This window comes from Anneissia japonica, unplaced genomic scaffold, assembly GCF_011630105.1.
Source record: "Anneissia japonica isolate Jap-2015-1 unplaced genomic scaffold, ASM1163010v1 scaffold287939_len150304_cov138, whole genome shotgun sequence".
NCBI classification, from domain to species: domain Eukaryota; kingdom Metazoa; phylum Echinodermata; class Crinoidea; order Comatulida; family Comatulidae; genus Anneissia; species Anneissia japonica.
The window spans coordinates 13115-29497 of NW_022722706.1; the positions used below are offsets into that span (position 1 = coordinate 13115).

The 16383-nt window shown below is 29.6% G+C and overlaps 1 long non-coding RNA gene across 1 annotated transcript; it reads left to right on the top strand.

Moving 5' to 3' along the window:
• The first annotated feature begins 319 nt into the window (after positions 1-319).
• On the top strand, positions 320-15799 carry LOC117111985. Its single transcript, XR_004445953.1, has 2 exons — positions 320-838; positions 15189-15799. It is a non-coding gene; the product is annotated as an uncharacterized LOC117111985 (long non-coding RNA).
• The last annotated feature ends 584 nt before the right edge of the window (positions 15800-16383 follow it).

A 16383-nucleotide genomic window follows, 5' to 3' on the forward strand; every position in this document is an offset into this window, starting at 1 on the left:
CAATTAATATTTTATCTCTTTTGTTTTAATTATATCTGCCAGGTATGTCGGATGATCATCAAAATTTAAATTCCTCTTAAACAATAGAAATAAAATAGTACAAAAGATATGCGGTGTCCTTGATAGGATTAATTAGTAGGATAATTGTTTGTATAGTAAAACAGTGACGATACGTCATGATAGAGAATGAATTCTGTTGGATGAGAGATTTGAGTGACGTAAAATGCGGTGACTTGTTGGTTCGAATTACCCGCTTCTAACGTCATGTAATGTCTGTTATGCCTGTAGTGCATACATTTAGAAGAAATGTAGGGGAAGAACATAAGTTTAGTTGTTTCAACTTCATCAAATTTAGCAATTATTTTACGTAATACTTATCCACGAAGATCGTGTTCAATGTTGAAACATAATTTTGTTTTTAGAGGGAAAATACATGAACATGGAAACTGAACGAATTGCATGAGAAATAAATTCAGCGTTTGTAACATATAAATAGGCATTGACATGGAATATATAGAGGTTATGAACAGTAACTTTTTAAAATATTGCGAAAAGATGTATGAAATGCACAATGAACATCTTTATAAATTAACTAAGGGAAGTTTTGCTTGATTCAAATGAGAATATCAAGACTTTTTTCAAAGACATTTTAACAGAATTTTTTAGTGATTATATCATCAACTGAGGCCGTATAATTATGGTTTTTGTGTTTGGAGCGAGGTTAGCTGTTTTATGTAAAGATAAAAATAGAACTGATTTCATTGATCAAGTAATGCAGAGTGTAGACAAATACGTGAAGACGGAATTTTTGGAATGGATTAATATCCAAGGATGTTGGGTAAGTCACTTTTTTTTGTATTTACAATCATTGATAAAAACATTCAATTCGCGTATATATACAGTATTATCATCATTTATTACTTAAAAAATGAATTTGTTTCCCAATCTATAGGCCTCAATATACATATTTTTTTCAGAACAATTTCGATCAATCGTATACTCAACACAAATCGATAGCAGAAATTCCTCTAATGAACGTTTCGTTAGGAATAGCATTAAGCCTAATAGCAACTTTGTATCTATACAACACATTCTGTGAAGGATGACATGTGTGAATTATGTGTATATAGACACACACTTGCCCAGGATGTTTCTTTTGTCAGCCGTCAAATGGTGTATTAAATACCGACAGGAACTAAGCTGGTGAACTTTACAATAAAGGTGAATTCGGTCCAGAGTCAGATGAAAATGGCAATGGGAAAACTAACACGGAAATATATTTCGATGTTTTTGTAGGACTAGATAGCGAACCCGGTAATCTGGAGTACTGGTATTTGTTTTCATGCAAAATTTAATCAAATCAAATAATGTTACCTTTTATTCCACAATGGGGAACGTTATGTCAGTAATCGAGCATCACAACGCGAGATAGTGAAGGAATTCCTGGAAGAGCGTTTGATAAATACGTTCGTCGTGTTCATATCGTGCGGACGTGTTTTATATTGAGTTCCTCAGTTACTAATTTTGTTTCAAGTCTTGGTATATTCTTGATCAAATTTTGATGTTTTGAATCTGGTCTGTGGTTTCCTTGTTTTACTGTGAACCTCTTTTGTGTCCTTTTTACTATTGAGGCGTTTTTCCGTAAGTGTTTTCCTGTATCTCGTTTTTCCCGACATTGAAGCCAGCAGAATTCCATGTATTTGCATTTTGCGTTTCGCGTCATACAAGCCGGCACGGAGTAGAGCCCGGCTTCCGTCGAGCTTCTTTTTTGTTTTTTACGTTCCTGCTTTTTTATGTTAACCTGATTTAACTTTGGTGTTCGTGATATCTGGTATGTACTTTTTATTCTTGTATCTGTGAGTTATACTTAGTGTGTTTTGAGCCATTGATGTTTGATTCGTGAATTGTTTTTCTATTGACTTGTTTTTGTGATTGCGACATTTTTGCAAACGGAATTGACTTGCATTTCGCGCCATACTGCTGGTATTGTCTTTGTGTATACCAGGATGACCATTGGATTATTACTATCTGTGTTAACGTTTTTGTTACTGAAAGCTTCATGTATTGAAGATGAGGACACTACACCGGACTTTAATGTAATGAATTACATTGTAAATTGTGGACCAAGCAAGTCATTTATACAAGGAGACGCAAAGCTTTATTGTATATTTGTATTTGCAACGCCTACAAGACAACAAATATTTAAAAAAAACAAAAATACTTCATTCCTAAATCTCGGGCCTATTCTTTAATTTTACTTATTGGACTTATACTTTCGGGAGATATACATCCTTGTCCTGGTCCAAGAACAACAAAATGCCTATGTATTGCAAGTTCGAAAGGAATTATTAAATGAAGCAAAGCAATATCATGTGACGGATGGATACATATTAAATGCCCAAATTTTTCCATTGCAAAAATACATTGAATTGTCTCAAAATAGCGAGGAATTCGACTTCGAATGCCAAAGATATCTGTTCAAACACTTGGCATTTCCTATGACGATACCCAAGAGCTTTTACCCAAGATCGATGGAATTCGCATATTAGCCAAAACATCAAATGCTGCAGTTATTGCGATTAGTGAAACGTGGCTAGATTAATCTGTGAACAACAAGGAAATCGAAATTGAAAATTACAACTGTGAATGCAATGACAGAATTACACAAACTTTGTTTGTTTATATATACGTAATGATATCTTTAAATTTACAATGTAAGGCAGGATCTTTACAACGAAGAACTAGAAACTCTGTGGATAGATATTCTACTACCTAAAACGAAACCAATTCTTGTAATAGAGTGGGGTACAGGCCTAATCAACAGCGTCAACTCTTTTTTAAATTGGAAGACGATATTAATATCTCCAAAAGATTACAAGGTCAGGAAATTATCCTTATGGGCGACTTCAATGTTGATGTGGCAAGTACATCATCCAATAATAACTGGGTTAAACAATTTTGCAATATTTTTAATCTCACCCTACTTATTAATGATTATACTAGGGTCACAGAGACAACCTCAACAGTCATTCATTTTTATTAGACGTATGAATGGATATTCAGCTGAAAAACTTAATTCTAAACTTATTGAAATCAATTGGACCGATGTAATAAATGCTACTGATGTTAATAATCCCTTGTGCAAATTTAAGACGAAATTTTTAACAGTAATTGATGATGTTGCTCCTCTAAAATGTGTAAGGACTAAGCAACGATCTGAGCCATGGTTGATTACGGAAATTAGAGATCTTATAATTCAAAGAGATGTTTATCTAAATTAAAAAAACAGAGACAGTAGTTTTCTTACGCAATTTTAAAAACTTAGAAACACTGTACGTTACAAAATTAAAAAAGCAAAATGGAACTATTTTTCCGACCAACTTAGTGAAAATAGAAACAACCCCAAAAAACTTTGGAAAACTTACAACGTAAAAGAACGTTAAACAAATTAGTAACCTTTCCTTAAAATGTAATGACTTTTTTTATGACAAAGAATCCGTGGCTGATTATTTGAATTCTTTTTTTTTTGTGTTAATACTGCAACTGTATTACAAAATACGTTGCAAAACCAACCTGAAATTTTTAATGTAAGTCATGTAAAAGTGTTCTATAAAACAAAATATGTAAAACCTTGTGATCTCGTATTAAGGGAAGCTGATGAAGATCAAGTTCTTGACGTCATTAACAATCTTAATGTTAACAAAGTAGTTGGATTAGATTCCTTACGTGTTAGAGTTGTTAAAGATGGTGCTAAGAGCATTGTTCAGCCTCTCACATCCATTATTAATTTATCTATTAGAACTGGATGTATTCCTAAAGACTGGAAATGTGCCCGGGTTATACCCATCTATACTGCCTTGATTCGGGAAAACGCATTATATCCATTTTTGAGTATTTTAAGATTTTTGGCTTAGGGCCATCCTATGGATGTAATCTATCATGTGAATTGATCATATACCCCAAAAAATGTTTATAAATATGAAATTAATATGAGAGTTACGCATTATATCCATCCACCAAAGCAAACAAATCCGGAAGAGTGCATTATATCCACCAAGCATTGAAGAGTGAGCAATCAACCAATCACAGAAGACAATGATGCATATTTAATTAGTTCCCTAGCTGGTGGAAGGGTATAATACCAAGTTTGTTTTTGATCAGAGTACAATTGATAAAAGAAGAATGCATTGTTCTTCATCTTGGCAATATGACCATGACCAAATTGTGGCCATAATATAAATTTTAGTCTGTAATATTAATAATTATTATTATAACTAAGACCATTCAACAAACAAAATAAAATACAACATATCAAACTTAAAAATGTTTTAATAAGACTTTCCCTTTAAGCCAATGCTTGAAATTTAGATATAATACCTATGCTAAATTTACATTTAACATATTTAGCTATATCTAAATGAGTACACTACCTTATAATTTAAACAGACATTTATGAATGGGCCTAAAGAAATGTGTTTAGAAGTTGGGTATTTATTTTTTGTTTATTAAATTGAAAGGCGGGTATTCTTCATAGTGAATTTAAGTAAATTGATTATTTATGTTGTAAACACTTACTAACAGTGTTGTTGCTTGTTCTTTCTGTAGTGGTTAATGATAGTATTTAATTAAAATTTTACGTGTACCATACCATATTTTAGGGGAAATACAACATTTACTAAATCAGATCAGACACATTTTATAAATATTTTATGAGAATGACTGCAATAATGTTGCTAAATAATATAAACAAAAACCCTTAAGAAACTTTTTTGTTTTGTTTTAAGTTATTTAAACATAATGGAACTTAAACCTCTAAATTCCTGGTGAAAATTCACTCTAATTTGTTATTTTTTTTATTAGTTCTTCAGTAAAGAATAATGCATTCTGCTGGCAAAACTGGATATAATGCCTAACATCAGATTTTTCATGCTTCATTGGCTTTTGTTTTAATTTGGAAAAGCGCATTATGTCCATTTTGACTGGGTTATAGAAAAAAATAAATAAAAAAAAGTACTTCAGTATGTTTTTCTGTTGTGTAGTTAGTACATTTACACAAAAAATTCAATATAATTCATTTCCATAACAAAAGGCTAACAAGAAACGAGTTTAGCTTATAATGCGTTCTTCCGAATCACGGCAGTATAAGAAAAATGATAAGTTAGATGCTGGGAATTATCGGCCTATATCTATACTATCTGCAATTTCCAAAATAGTTGAATGTATTATTATGATCAATTAATGAGCTACTTAACTGATAAAAATCTCCTTTACGATTTCCAGTCGGGCTTTAGGCCGTCGTTCTCTACTGGCACTTGCTTGATTCATCTGTCTGATTATACGTAAAAAAGTGGATAATGGTGAATATACTGGTATGTTAGTCTTAGAAAGCGTTTGAAACCGTTCAACACAATAATCTTTTGTATAAATTAAGAACTATAAGTTTATCCGATATATCTATTGTATGGATGCAATCATATCTGAGGGGAAGATGTCAAGTCGTTGACATAAATGGTACTACATCTCCTATGCTATAAACGAAGTGTGGTGTGCCACAGGGCTTACTACTTGGGCCTCTTCTATTTCTATTTTATGTCAATGACATGCCATCCTCCGTGGAATGCAAATTATTATTGTATGCTGATGATGCAGCGTTAATGGTATCAAGTAATAACGTAAAACATATTAAAATTAACTAAAGAACTAAAATCTATAAATAAATGGCTTATTGATAATAAACTTACGCTACATTTAGACAAAACTGAATCCATTTTATATGGAACACGAAATATGTGTAGAAGACAATCAATATTGGATATTACCTTTAATAATTGCAAGATAAATACCAGAACTTGTATTAAGTACATGGGTCTTGATCTTGATCAGCACCTTAGAGGTAAGTCCACTGGTACGAAAGTCTTAGGTAAGGTACATGGTAGACTTAAAAATCACTCAAATTGCTTGGGTCTTCACTTACACAATGTCACTATGGCTATGGGTGTTGTACGTGGTTCTCTTCGCTTACTCAAAAACTTAAAAATAAACTCCAAACTTCCCAAGATAAGGTAATAAGATGTGTTTTGGGACATCATCCACAAACTCATGTTGGTTATAATGAATATATAAAATTAAATTGGCTACCTGTTTCAACTAGAGTTGCTGAACGTAAATGTATTCAAATTTTAAAAATTATGAATGGCATATCACCTGTATATTTAAATATTGGTATTGAGTTCACTTACCTATTTCATAACTATAATACTAGATTTTCTACTTCTAGAATGTCAATTTAAAAACAAAAATCTGGTACACATAGTAGATTTTCATTTATCGATACCACTATTGACAAATGGAATAAATTATCTTACGATGTTGAAAATGCACAATCCTTATACGCATTCAAAAAAATCATAAGGAACCACTATTTTTTTTAACTTCTAAATAATATATAGTTTAAAGTCATTGATGTCAATTAGGTGGAATCTGACTCTGATGTTTTGAAAATGTATATTTATTGTAATTTTTGTATTCTCATTTAGGGACCACAGTTGAAATAAGTTGCTTTTTGTACTTTTCTGTGTTTTTATCCTTGAATGTTTTTACTTATAATTACTTCAGAATGAATGAATAATAATAAAAAAAAAACCCGAACACTTAATATAATGATCTGTATAGTTTAAAACACAATAAATGAAAAGCTATTGTTGCTTATTGTTGAAACAAATATATGAATTTACATCGTGTACCGGTAGTGGAGCAATAAATTATAGGTATACTACGACCAAAAATCCTGGTATTTTTCAGAGGGGGTAGAATCAGAGTTTAAAATGGTTACAATAGTGATGGCGAAGATGATGGTGTTGATGATGAGGATGATGATAATGCTGATGGTAATGATGATGTTCAAAAGACGATATACAAACTATATGCTTAATATGTAAATCAAAGAAGTATTAAACTGTAAAACAAACTTTAAAACACATAACAATTCATAATAATATAGAAATTATTCAATTTATTTGAAAATGTTAAATTAAAATTAAAAAAAAACAAAACAAAAAAGTTACAATTATGAAGGGAAAATTTAGTTAAAATCTAAATATGTAAACATAAATTCAAATATAAATCTCTAATTCATGATAAAAATGGTCGAAACTACGTCAAGTTAAAAAAATCTATCAAACAAAATTTTAAAATCAAAGTGTAAGATAGTTTAAAACCAAAATACATAAATCAGTTAAATATAAATAAAAGATACAGTCTTTAACAGATTACAAATGAAATAAAATACATTAAGAAAGTACATAAAAGAAGTAACATTTTGAATTAGAAATAACCTATGAAAAACCACAATTAATTTTCAAACATGTGCACAATTAAACCAACAAATAATAACTTCAATGAAATATTTAACATAAAGTATATGTTAAAAACACAAGTTAATGTAAATAAAATGTTTAATTAATCTAATCAAAATTACTTAAAACAGATAATGATTGTAACAATATAGGTAACTACATAAAGAACGTTACCATGTGAAACTGTTTGATTGTTTGATATTATTGCTCTCATAAAACATCAATACAATATAGAAATTCAAATGTATACAAAGGAAAAATAAACACGAGAACAAGATGATAACCCTATAAGGTCGGAATATAGGAACCCTAAATATGTGAAACAAGCCTAATTTTAATTCAAACTACAATTACTATATAATATAATCGATGGACTAGAAATGTTAAAATAGTAACCTAGTAAAATCATATTTATCTAGAGAAAATAAATATTTATCACCCGTACCAAATACATAAAAGAGTTAAAATACTCAAACCACGTAACAATTATTTAGAAATCAGATTGAATTAGACAAATGTAAATGTATAAGCTTAAAAGAAGCAAAAATTTTAAGCAATTATCAGTTCAAAAATACATTTAAAACTTAAAATGTACAAAATATGATTAAATAATAAAATAAAAAACACATTTTAATTGAGTCCAAAATAACGTATTATAACTAAACTAAATTAAAACGACTTATGAGAAAAAAAATTTATTTATATATACGTGAAAGTGCAGAAAACGTTAAATATTTAGAAAATCATAAATTTATACATAAGTATCAAAATTACATAAACATAAATAAGAACGCATTATTTTAACAAACACTACCACGTAAAACTCCTTTGAAAGCAAAATTACGTACATTACTTCAACAGAAAAATATTGAAACACTTGCAAGTAAAATGCTTTTATAAACGATAGCCATCTAAAAGTAGAATCCATAGAGCAAAACCTAGTCAAATTTAAAAACATGTATTCAAAATCACATTCAGAATAATAATTTGAAAAAATAAGCTTTAGTAGGTAAGCAAAAATATTTTTAATTAGTTAAACTGTTAAAATTCAGAGACGAAAAATGATTAAGTCAGAAGTACTCGACACAAAATAAAATAGAAAAAAGCACTGTAAGTTAAAAGTTAAAAAAAATGAATTTGGAAAACATAAATAAAATGTACGAAACGTAACAAAATCTACGAAGCAGTTACTCCCAAAATACAAAAACTTTAAGAATGTAAAATTTAAAATAATTTAAAACACAATGTTATAATTTAAAAATTTTAAAACACAATGTTATAATATGAATTAAGAATTAAAATAAAGCAAATAATGCAAAATAATTTAAAGAAGGTATAAATATACTTTTTCAAAAATCCCATATGCATATATAAATATACAACCGTAAAAAATCAGAAGACTTTAAATAAATGATAGATTCAAGTTGGTCTATGTAGAATATTGCACTAAGAGAATAATGGAAAAAAACGTATCAGCACTTTTATAGAGACTTTAAATAAATGATAGATTCAAGTTTGTCTATGTAGAATATTGCAATAAGAGAATAATATAAAAAATCAGCACTTTTATAGAACGTATTAATTTGTAGTGCGAAAATACGGAATTGTAAAAAACTGTAAAATATATACTTTAGTTAAATTTTAATCACTGAATTTATAAATATCACATTGATTTCCCCAAAAATATGAAATAGATGGTTTAAGCAATTGTCAAACGCAAGACTGTAAGACACAGTGGAACTAAACATAAATATACTATAAAACAAACTCTTGAAAATGTAAAAATAAACTTTTTCTCTCATATTTAGATATTGCATATTTACAAAATTTTAAAGTGACTTATTCAAAAATGTGATGATTAATTTAATTGAGCACACATTGAAGTTTGTCAAAATACATCGAAAATGTTAAAATTACACTTATAAGCAATTCGTTAAAAAAAAATATGATTTTAAATTTCTGAATGTTAAACACTAATACAATTGAAAAAAGTGAAGTTTATGTAAAGTAAATTAATTTTATGTAAGGACAAAAATTGTGTGTAATTGTAAATTATTGTAATTACTTTTGTAAATTCATTGATGATTTGTATACTAAGTATGACAGATAGATGAAATAAATAAAAAGCTTTGCTTTCGCTGAAACAGTATAAGATGCATTCGTTTCTTATATTTTAAATTAGAGATACATAACAAAAATTATTTTTAATTTCTTTGCATAATTTTTTTTTCTTTACATTAATTTTATTTTCCTTACATCCTACACTGTATTTTCTTTACACGAATTTTATTATCTTAACATGAATTTTATTTTCTTGACCCGAATTTTATTTTTTTTACGTAATTCTTTTTTCTTTACACGATGTTTTCGTTTAGTACATTTTTATTCTTTAATGTATATGATTTTACATTGTTTCTTACAAAAAATTTACTTCCTTAACATAAAATGTATTCCCTTTACATAACAGTTATTTCCATTACATAAAATTTATTTTCTTTACATAATATTTATTTTCGTTGCATTTAATTTATTTATTTTACATGTTTTTGTAAAAGTTTTTGTTTGTACATTTTTTCTTTCGTACATATTTTACCCTTTTTTTTGTATATGATTTACAATGTTTTCACGATTTGTATTTTTGCCTAAAAGTAATGGCACATTAAAAGTACATTTTGATAAAATTTGTTGTGGTCCAATAAAAGTGCATTTTCGTAACATTTTTGTTGTACAAAAGTATGTTATACACATCTCGTGAGTCATGAGTAACAATAAATTAACAGAGCACTGCAGTGGCCTTAAACACTTTTTTCCTAATTAAATGGAAACAGGTAACTATAGTAGTTTACTAAATTCTATTCTGTTGCGACTACAATCTAAAAACTTACAACAAAGTACTATAGTTATAATATAATTCCACAATATTTCTTGTAACAAACACGTTTTATCAACAAATAGACGCGTTTCAAATATTATATTCGTGTTAGCCATACCATCGTACTCAGTAATGGTACTTCTCGTAAAGTGTAAACCAAGCAAAAATAACAGGTTCTGATTGGTCATTTTTACAATTTAAACTTTTTTAAAAGTATTTTGAGAGTAACTGCTTTGTAGATTTTGTTACGTTTCGTACATTTTAGTTTTTTTTCCCAAATTCTTTTTTTTTTTTACTTTTAACTTACAGTGTTTTTTTATATTTTTTTGTGTCGAATACTTCTGACTTAATCTTTTTTCGTCTCTCTGAATTTTAACAGTTTGACTAATTAAAAATATTCTTGCTTTTTTTTTCTTTTATTATTCTGAATGTGATTTTGAATTAATGTTTTACATGTTTTTAAATTTGACTAGGTTTTGCTCTATGGATTTTAGTTTTACATGGCTATCGTTTATAAAAGCATTTTACTTTTTTTCTGTTGAAATAATGTACGTAATTTTGCTTTCAAAGGAGTTTTACGTGGTAGTGTTGGTTAAAATAACGCGTTCCTATTAATGTTTATGTAATTTTGATACATATGTATGAATTTATGATTTCCTAATATATATTACGTATATAGAAATGTTTTTTTTTACATAAGTCGTATTAATTTAGTTATAACATTTTTGTTGTACAAAAGTATGTTATACACATCTCGTGAGTCATGAGTAACAATAAATTAACAGAGCACTGCAGTGGCCTTAAACACTTTTTTCCTAATTAAATGGAAACAGGTAACCATAGTAGTTTACTAATTTTAAACTTTTTTAAAAGTATTTTGAGAGTAACTGCTTCGTAGATTTTGTTACGTTTCGTACATTTTAGTTTTTTTTCCCAAATTCTTTTTTTTTTTTACATTCATTATTAAACGAACAATGCTCGATCGCGGATGCGATGAAAATTGGAACCCCCCAACAAAAAAGTTACAATCCGGTGATCTGATTGGTCAATATTAGGGTAGTCGCCACTACGCTACACTAAATTTAGAAATTGGGGTTGTCGCGGAAGCTGTCACAACGCCGATTTAGCCAGTAAGGTTTGTGAGCATGCGCAGATGTCTGTTACGCTCTATTAGTTCGTAGTAGACTGGCCGCGTAGTCAAAACGAAAAATGCCTATTGTATTGCTCCACTACCGGTGCACGATGTAATTTCATATATGTGTTGCAACAATAAACAACAGCTTTCCATTTATTTTGTTTCAAAATATACAGATCATCATATAATTTACAAAATGCTCTTGCAGGAACTCCTTCAATATCTCGCGTTGTGATGCTCGATTACTGATATAACGTTTCCCATTGTGGAATAAAAGGTAACATTATTTGATTTGATCAAATTTTGCATGAAAACAAATAACAATATTCCAGATTATCGGGCAGATTATCGGGTTCGCTATCTAGTCCTACTAAAACATTGAAATATATTTCCGTGTTAGTTTTCCCATTGTCATTTTCATCTGACTCTGGAACGAATTCACATTTATTGTAAAGTTCACCAGCTTAGATCCTGTCGGTATTTAATACACCATTTGACGGCTGACAAAAAAAACATCCTGGACAAGTGTGTGTCTATATACACATAATTCACACATGTCATCCTTGACAGAATTTGTTGTATAGATACAAAGTTGGTATTAGGCTTAATGCTATCCCTAACGAAACGTTCATTAGAGGAATTTCTGCTATCAATTTGTGTTGAGTAAACGATTGATCGAAATTGTTCTGAAAAAAAATATGTATAGGCCTATAGAGTTGGAAACAAATTCATTTATATACCAAGTAATGATTGAATGATATTACTGTATATATACATGAATTAAATGTTTTTATCAATGATTGAAAATACAAAAAAGTAACTTACCTTTTATTTAAAAAAAAAATACTGTTTAGAACCTCTATATATTCCATGTCATTGCCTAGTTTATATGCCACAAACGCTGAATTTATTTCTCGTGCAATTCGTTCAGTTTCCATGTTCATGTATTTTCCCTCTAAAAACAAATTGCTTAATTCGATGAAATTTAAACAACTAAACTTATGTTCTTCCCCTACTACATTTCTTCTAAATGTATGCACTACAGGCATAACAGACATTACATGACGTTAGAAGCGCGGGTAATTCGAACCAACAAGTCACGCATTTTACGTCACTCAAATCTCTCATCCAACAGAATTCATTCTCTATCATGACGTATCGTCACTTTTTACTATACAAACAATTATCCTACTAATTAATCCTATTAAAAAAGACACCGCATATCCTTTCTAATGTTTAATTCCTATTGTTTAAGAGGAATTTAAATTTCAATGATCATCCGACACACCAGGCAGATATAATTAAAACAAAATGATGAAATGATAATTGACAATTAAGTTTCTATTGTGATTTAAAAAACCGGAGAACAAAGGGTTTAAAAGATAATAGACAATTAAGATTCTATTGTAACTAAACAAAGGGAACACCTGGTAAATATAACTATCTAAAACAAAGGGATTTGATGATGTCAGTAGCGTCCTTTTTATTGTTCTAAAACAAAGGGATTAAATGATGTAATTAGCGTCCTTTCCTTTCTTTTGTTCTAGTACAAAGGGAGTAAATGATGTCATTAGCGTCCTTTCCCTTCTATTGTTCGAAAACAAAGAGATTAAAGGATGTCATTAGCGTCCGGTCCCCTAGCGCCCTCTAGAGTGTGGTATACTGCAGTACCTTACTACTCTCTTTTGTAAACGAATCGAAATACGCATGGGCAAACCCGTAACTAACGTAAGTTGAGAACTTAAAATCCTAAAATTAATGTACTGCGCTACGCCAGATGAATCAATTATGACGTCATCCGTTAACGTTAAGGTTAACGTTGTGGCGAAAACTGCCTAATAACTATAGTTGCCATAAAGTTGTTTAATGTTTAACATTTATATTAATTTTTTGATTGTTGCGATTATCCATACCATGGTCCATAGGCTCAACATCATTCACCGCTTTAACAATGCTTTTCAATTATTCTTTTTAAACTGATTTTAATTATTGTTATTAAAGCAACACTATATAGTACAAGGGACTAGGCGACTTGATTATATTAAATTTTCATTTCTCCTTTCTTTTCATGCTGTTCACAGTTGTGTCAGTTACAGCAAGATCTTCACAGCAGAGAGGGATTGCTTGAAACGGATTCAACCTAAGTGTTCATCTAAAAAACTTTGCCAAACATATGCTTTTGAAAAAATATTGTAGACCTACTATCCTGATATTCCAACGTGCTGATATCATTTTACCAGTACTCAAAATCTCTACTACAAAGAAAACACCAATTTGACTAAATTGATTGCAAAGACATCTTTCTTAGTCAATTTATAATCTGGTGTTGGAATACAATTCTTCAATCTATAATAGGCCTATAGAAAATTCAAAAGCAAACATGTCACCCCTCAATATTATTGATAAAGTAAAAACAAATGTTTAATTATTGGAAGCATGTTTCCCAAGATAAAGAACCTCAACTTTCTTTTTAGTGTTTTTTTAATTGTTTAAAAATACGAGCGAAGTAATTTTATTAAGAAATTGATTATAAGCACTTTTTTTTTAAATTTTAGGCTGGATAATATAGCAACACAAATTTCTCTCATTAGAACTACCAATATATTGGGCTTACACTATAGACTGTTTAACTCTTTAACGTTTAAATTTGAAACACATTTAATTTCAGTACCTTGAATACAACGATGCGGAAACCTTAAGTTGCCTATATCAGAGAGCCGATATTTACCCAAAGAATCAAACTATGTACACTTTGTAATACACAAGATAAATGATGAAACCACTCTGCAGGGGTGATCTGGTTGGAGGTGGAAGGGCACGTTCCCCCTGTTTTTACACTATTTTTTATTTTATTTTAATGCATGTCAGTGTCATGTATTACTCTCTTAACTATTCTAAAAATGTTCTTTCCCCCCCCCCCCTTTTTGAAAAATTCTGGATCAGCCCCTGCTATGTGTTAAAAAGGGTTAAGAAACAAACAAATACGTTAAAAATAAACGACGATTACTGATTAAACACAGACTTGATCTGTAATGAAATTACAATACAAATATTTCTATTATTTGTTTTAATGCTTTCATGACATTCATTCTGTTAATGAGAATGGTGAAGATGATGATTACTCTTTCAATTATTTCATGACATTCATTCTGCTAACGAGAATGATGATGACCACGACGACTAGTAACAGCCCAAAGGCGTTCAGTTTTTATTTCAGTTCCACCAGGACACCAACAATGACAACTAGTCCACCCATGTAGTAGTAGTAGTAGTAAAACTTCATTTTGGCCTATTCACGTAGTACAAATCAACATATATAATGCAGTTTTATTATTGTCGTATTTACAATTAACATAAAATACACAGTACGGTACATAATAAACAAAAGTTAAACGCAGAAATTAAATGATATAGATACAAAATATAATTATTATACAGTACGCAAAACTCATCAATTTACTAAAATAAAAGTAATCTATAGCAACAATGGCAAAAATAATTAGGGAAATAAAGAAAATCCATATTGATATGAAAAAAGCAAGAAAACATTAAATTAGTGATTTATACAATGTTTATACTATTATACTTTGTTTTTATTATTTTATTAATACAAATGTGGTTCTTGAAAATAATTCTTTTTTATAATAATACTTTTTTTGAAAATTGTCTCATGCATTCAGTTTGCCTTGATTCCCGTGCGAAGGACGGGTACACGGCTAGTAATAAATAAACATGAATGTTTTTTAAATTAATTATTAATTAAAATTTAATTTTGTTTATCGTTTTTTTTTTTTTTTTTTTTTTTTTTTTGAAAACTTTTTTGCAGAAACCTGGGAATCATTTTCCACCAAAACAACTGATCGTGGGCAAATAACCTGTTCACTCGAACAATTGAAGAACATACCTGGCCTACTTATATGATAATTGTAGTAGTAATACATTGTTTCGTAGGTAAACCTTCTTAATATTACTATGGATCATAAATAAATGTATACGTCTTTTTAAGTTAAAAAAAAACACTATTATACTAATTGTATGTTAATGATAGCAGAATATTAAATTTCATTTTATGTATTATTATTGTTGATACTGCAGGCACCAATACTGTTTCCAGACATGATTTCGGTGACCTTAACGTCAATCACTGTTTTTAATTAACACATTTACCCAGATTGTAGCTTTACATACTTTAAAGGTTCTCAGATATAATGACTATTATTTTGTAAACGAAATCTCAGCATTTATGATAAACACTGTCAAATTGTGATCTCCTATCCTATCATCTTCCATTGCTCAAAAGTTTAAGCTTTGACACAAGTTGTAATCTATCAAACGATTCTTAAGTTCAATCATGTATGTACCCTAGGCTTATGTGGGATTGGAACAGCCTTCAGTTAGTTATGTGAGACATTTGAAAATAAAATGAATTTTGTACTAGCTGATGTACATTTTTGCTATATTAGTTTTCCAGAGAAAAATTTTGCAACAATATTTAATTTTATTTATTTAGATCAGAATATTTTACATAAATTGATTATTGGTGCCTGGAAAATGGAGTCATCCCCAAACCCTCTAAGTGCAGTGTTATGAGAATATCTTTTCTTAAGTCCGAATTTCATCCTCCTATAGTTCTCTCTAAACGGACATGATCTGAGGTGTGTAAATCATTTGAAACTGATAGGGGTCACCTTAAAGACAACCTTTCATGGAAAAATGTATATACACGATATAGTAACTAAAGCTTGTCGGCGCCATTACACCTTGGTTATCCTTAAGAAGGCAAAAGCTCCCCCTGGCGATATGGTACAAGTGTGCATTTTCTACGGCCCAATGTAGAATATGCTTGCCCTGTGTGACACAGTCTAATTATAAGCAATAAATCCATGTCAATAGAGAGAAAGTTCAAAAGAGAGCTCTTCACATCATTACTGCTCTTAGTGTATAAGGTCTGACCTCGGAAGCAGGAGGGAAACGCTGCTACTCGAGTTCGGCAAAAGAATTTTGAGGAAAAAAAGCAGAAG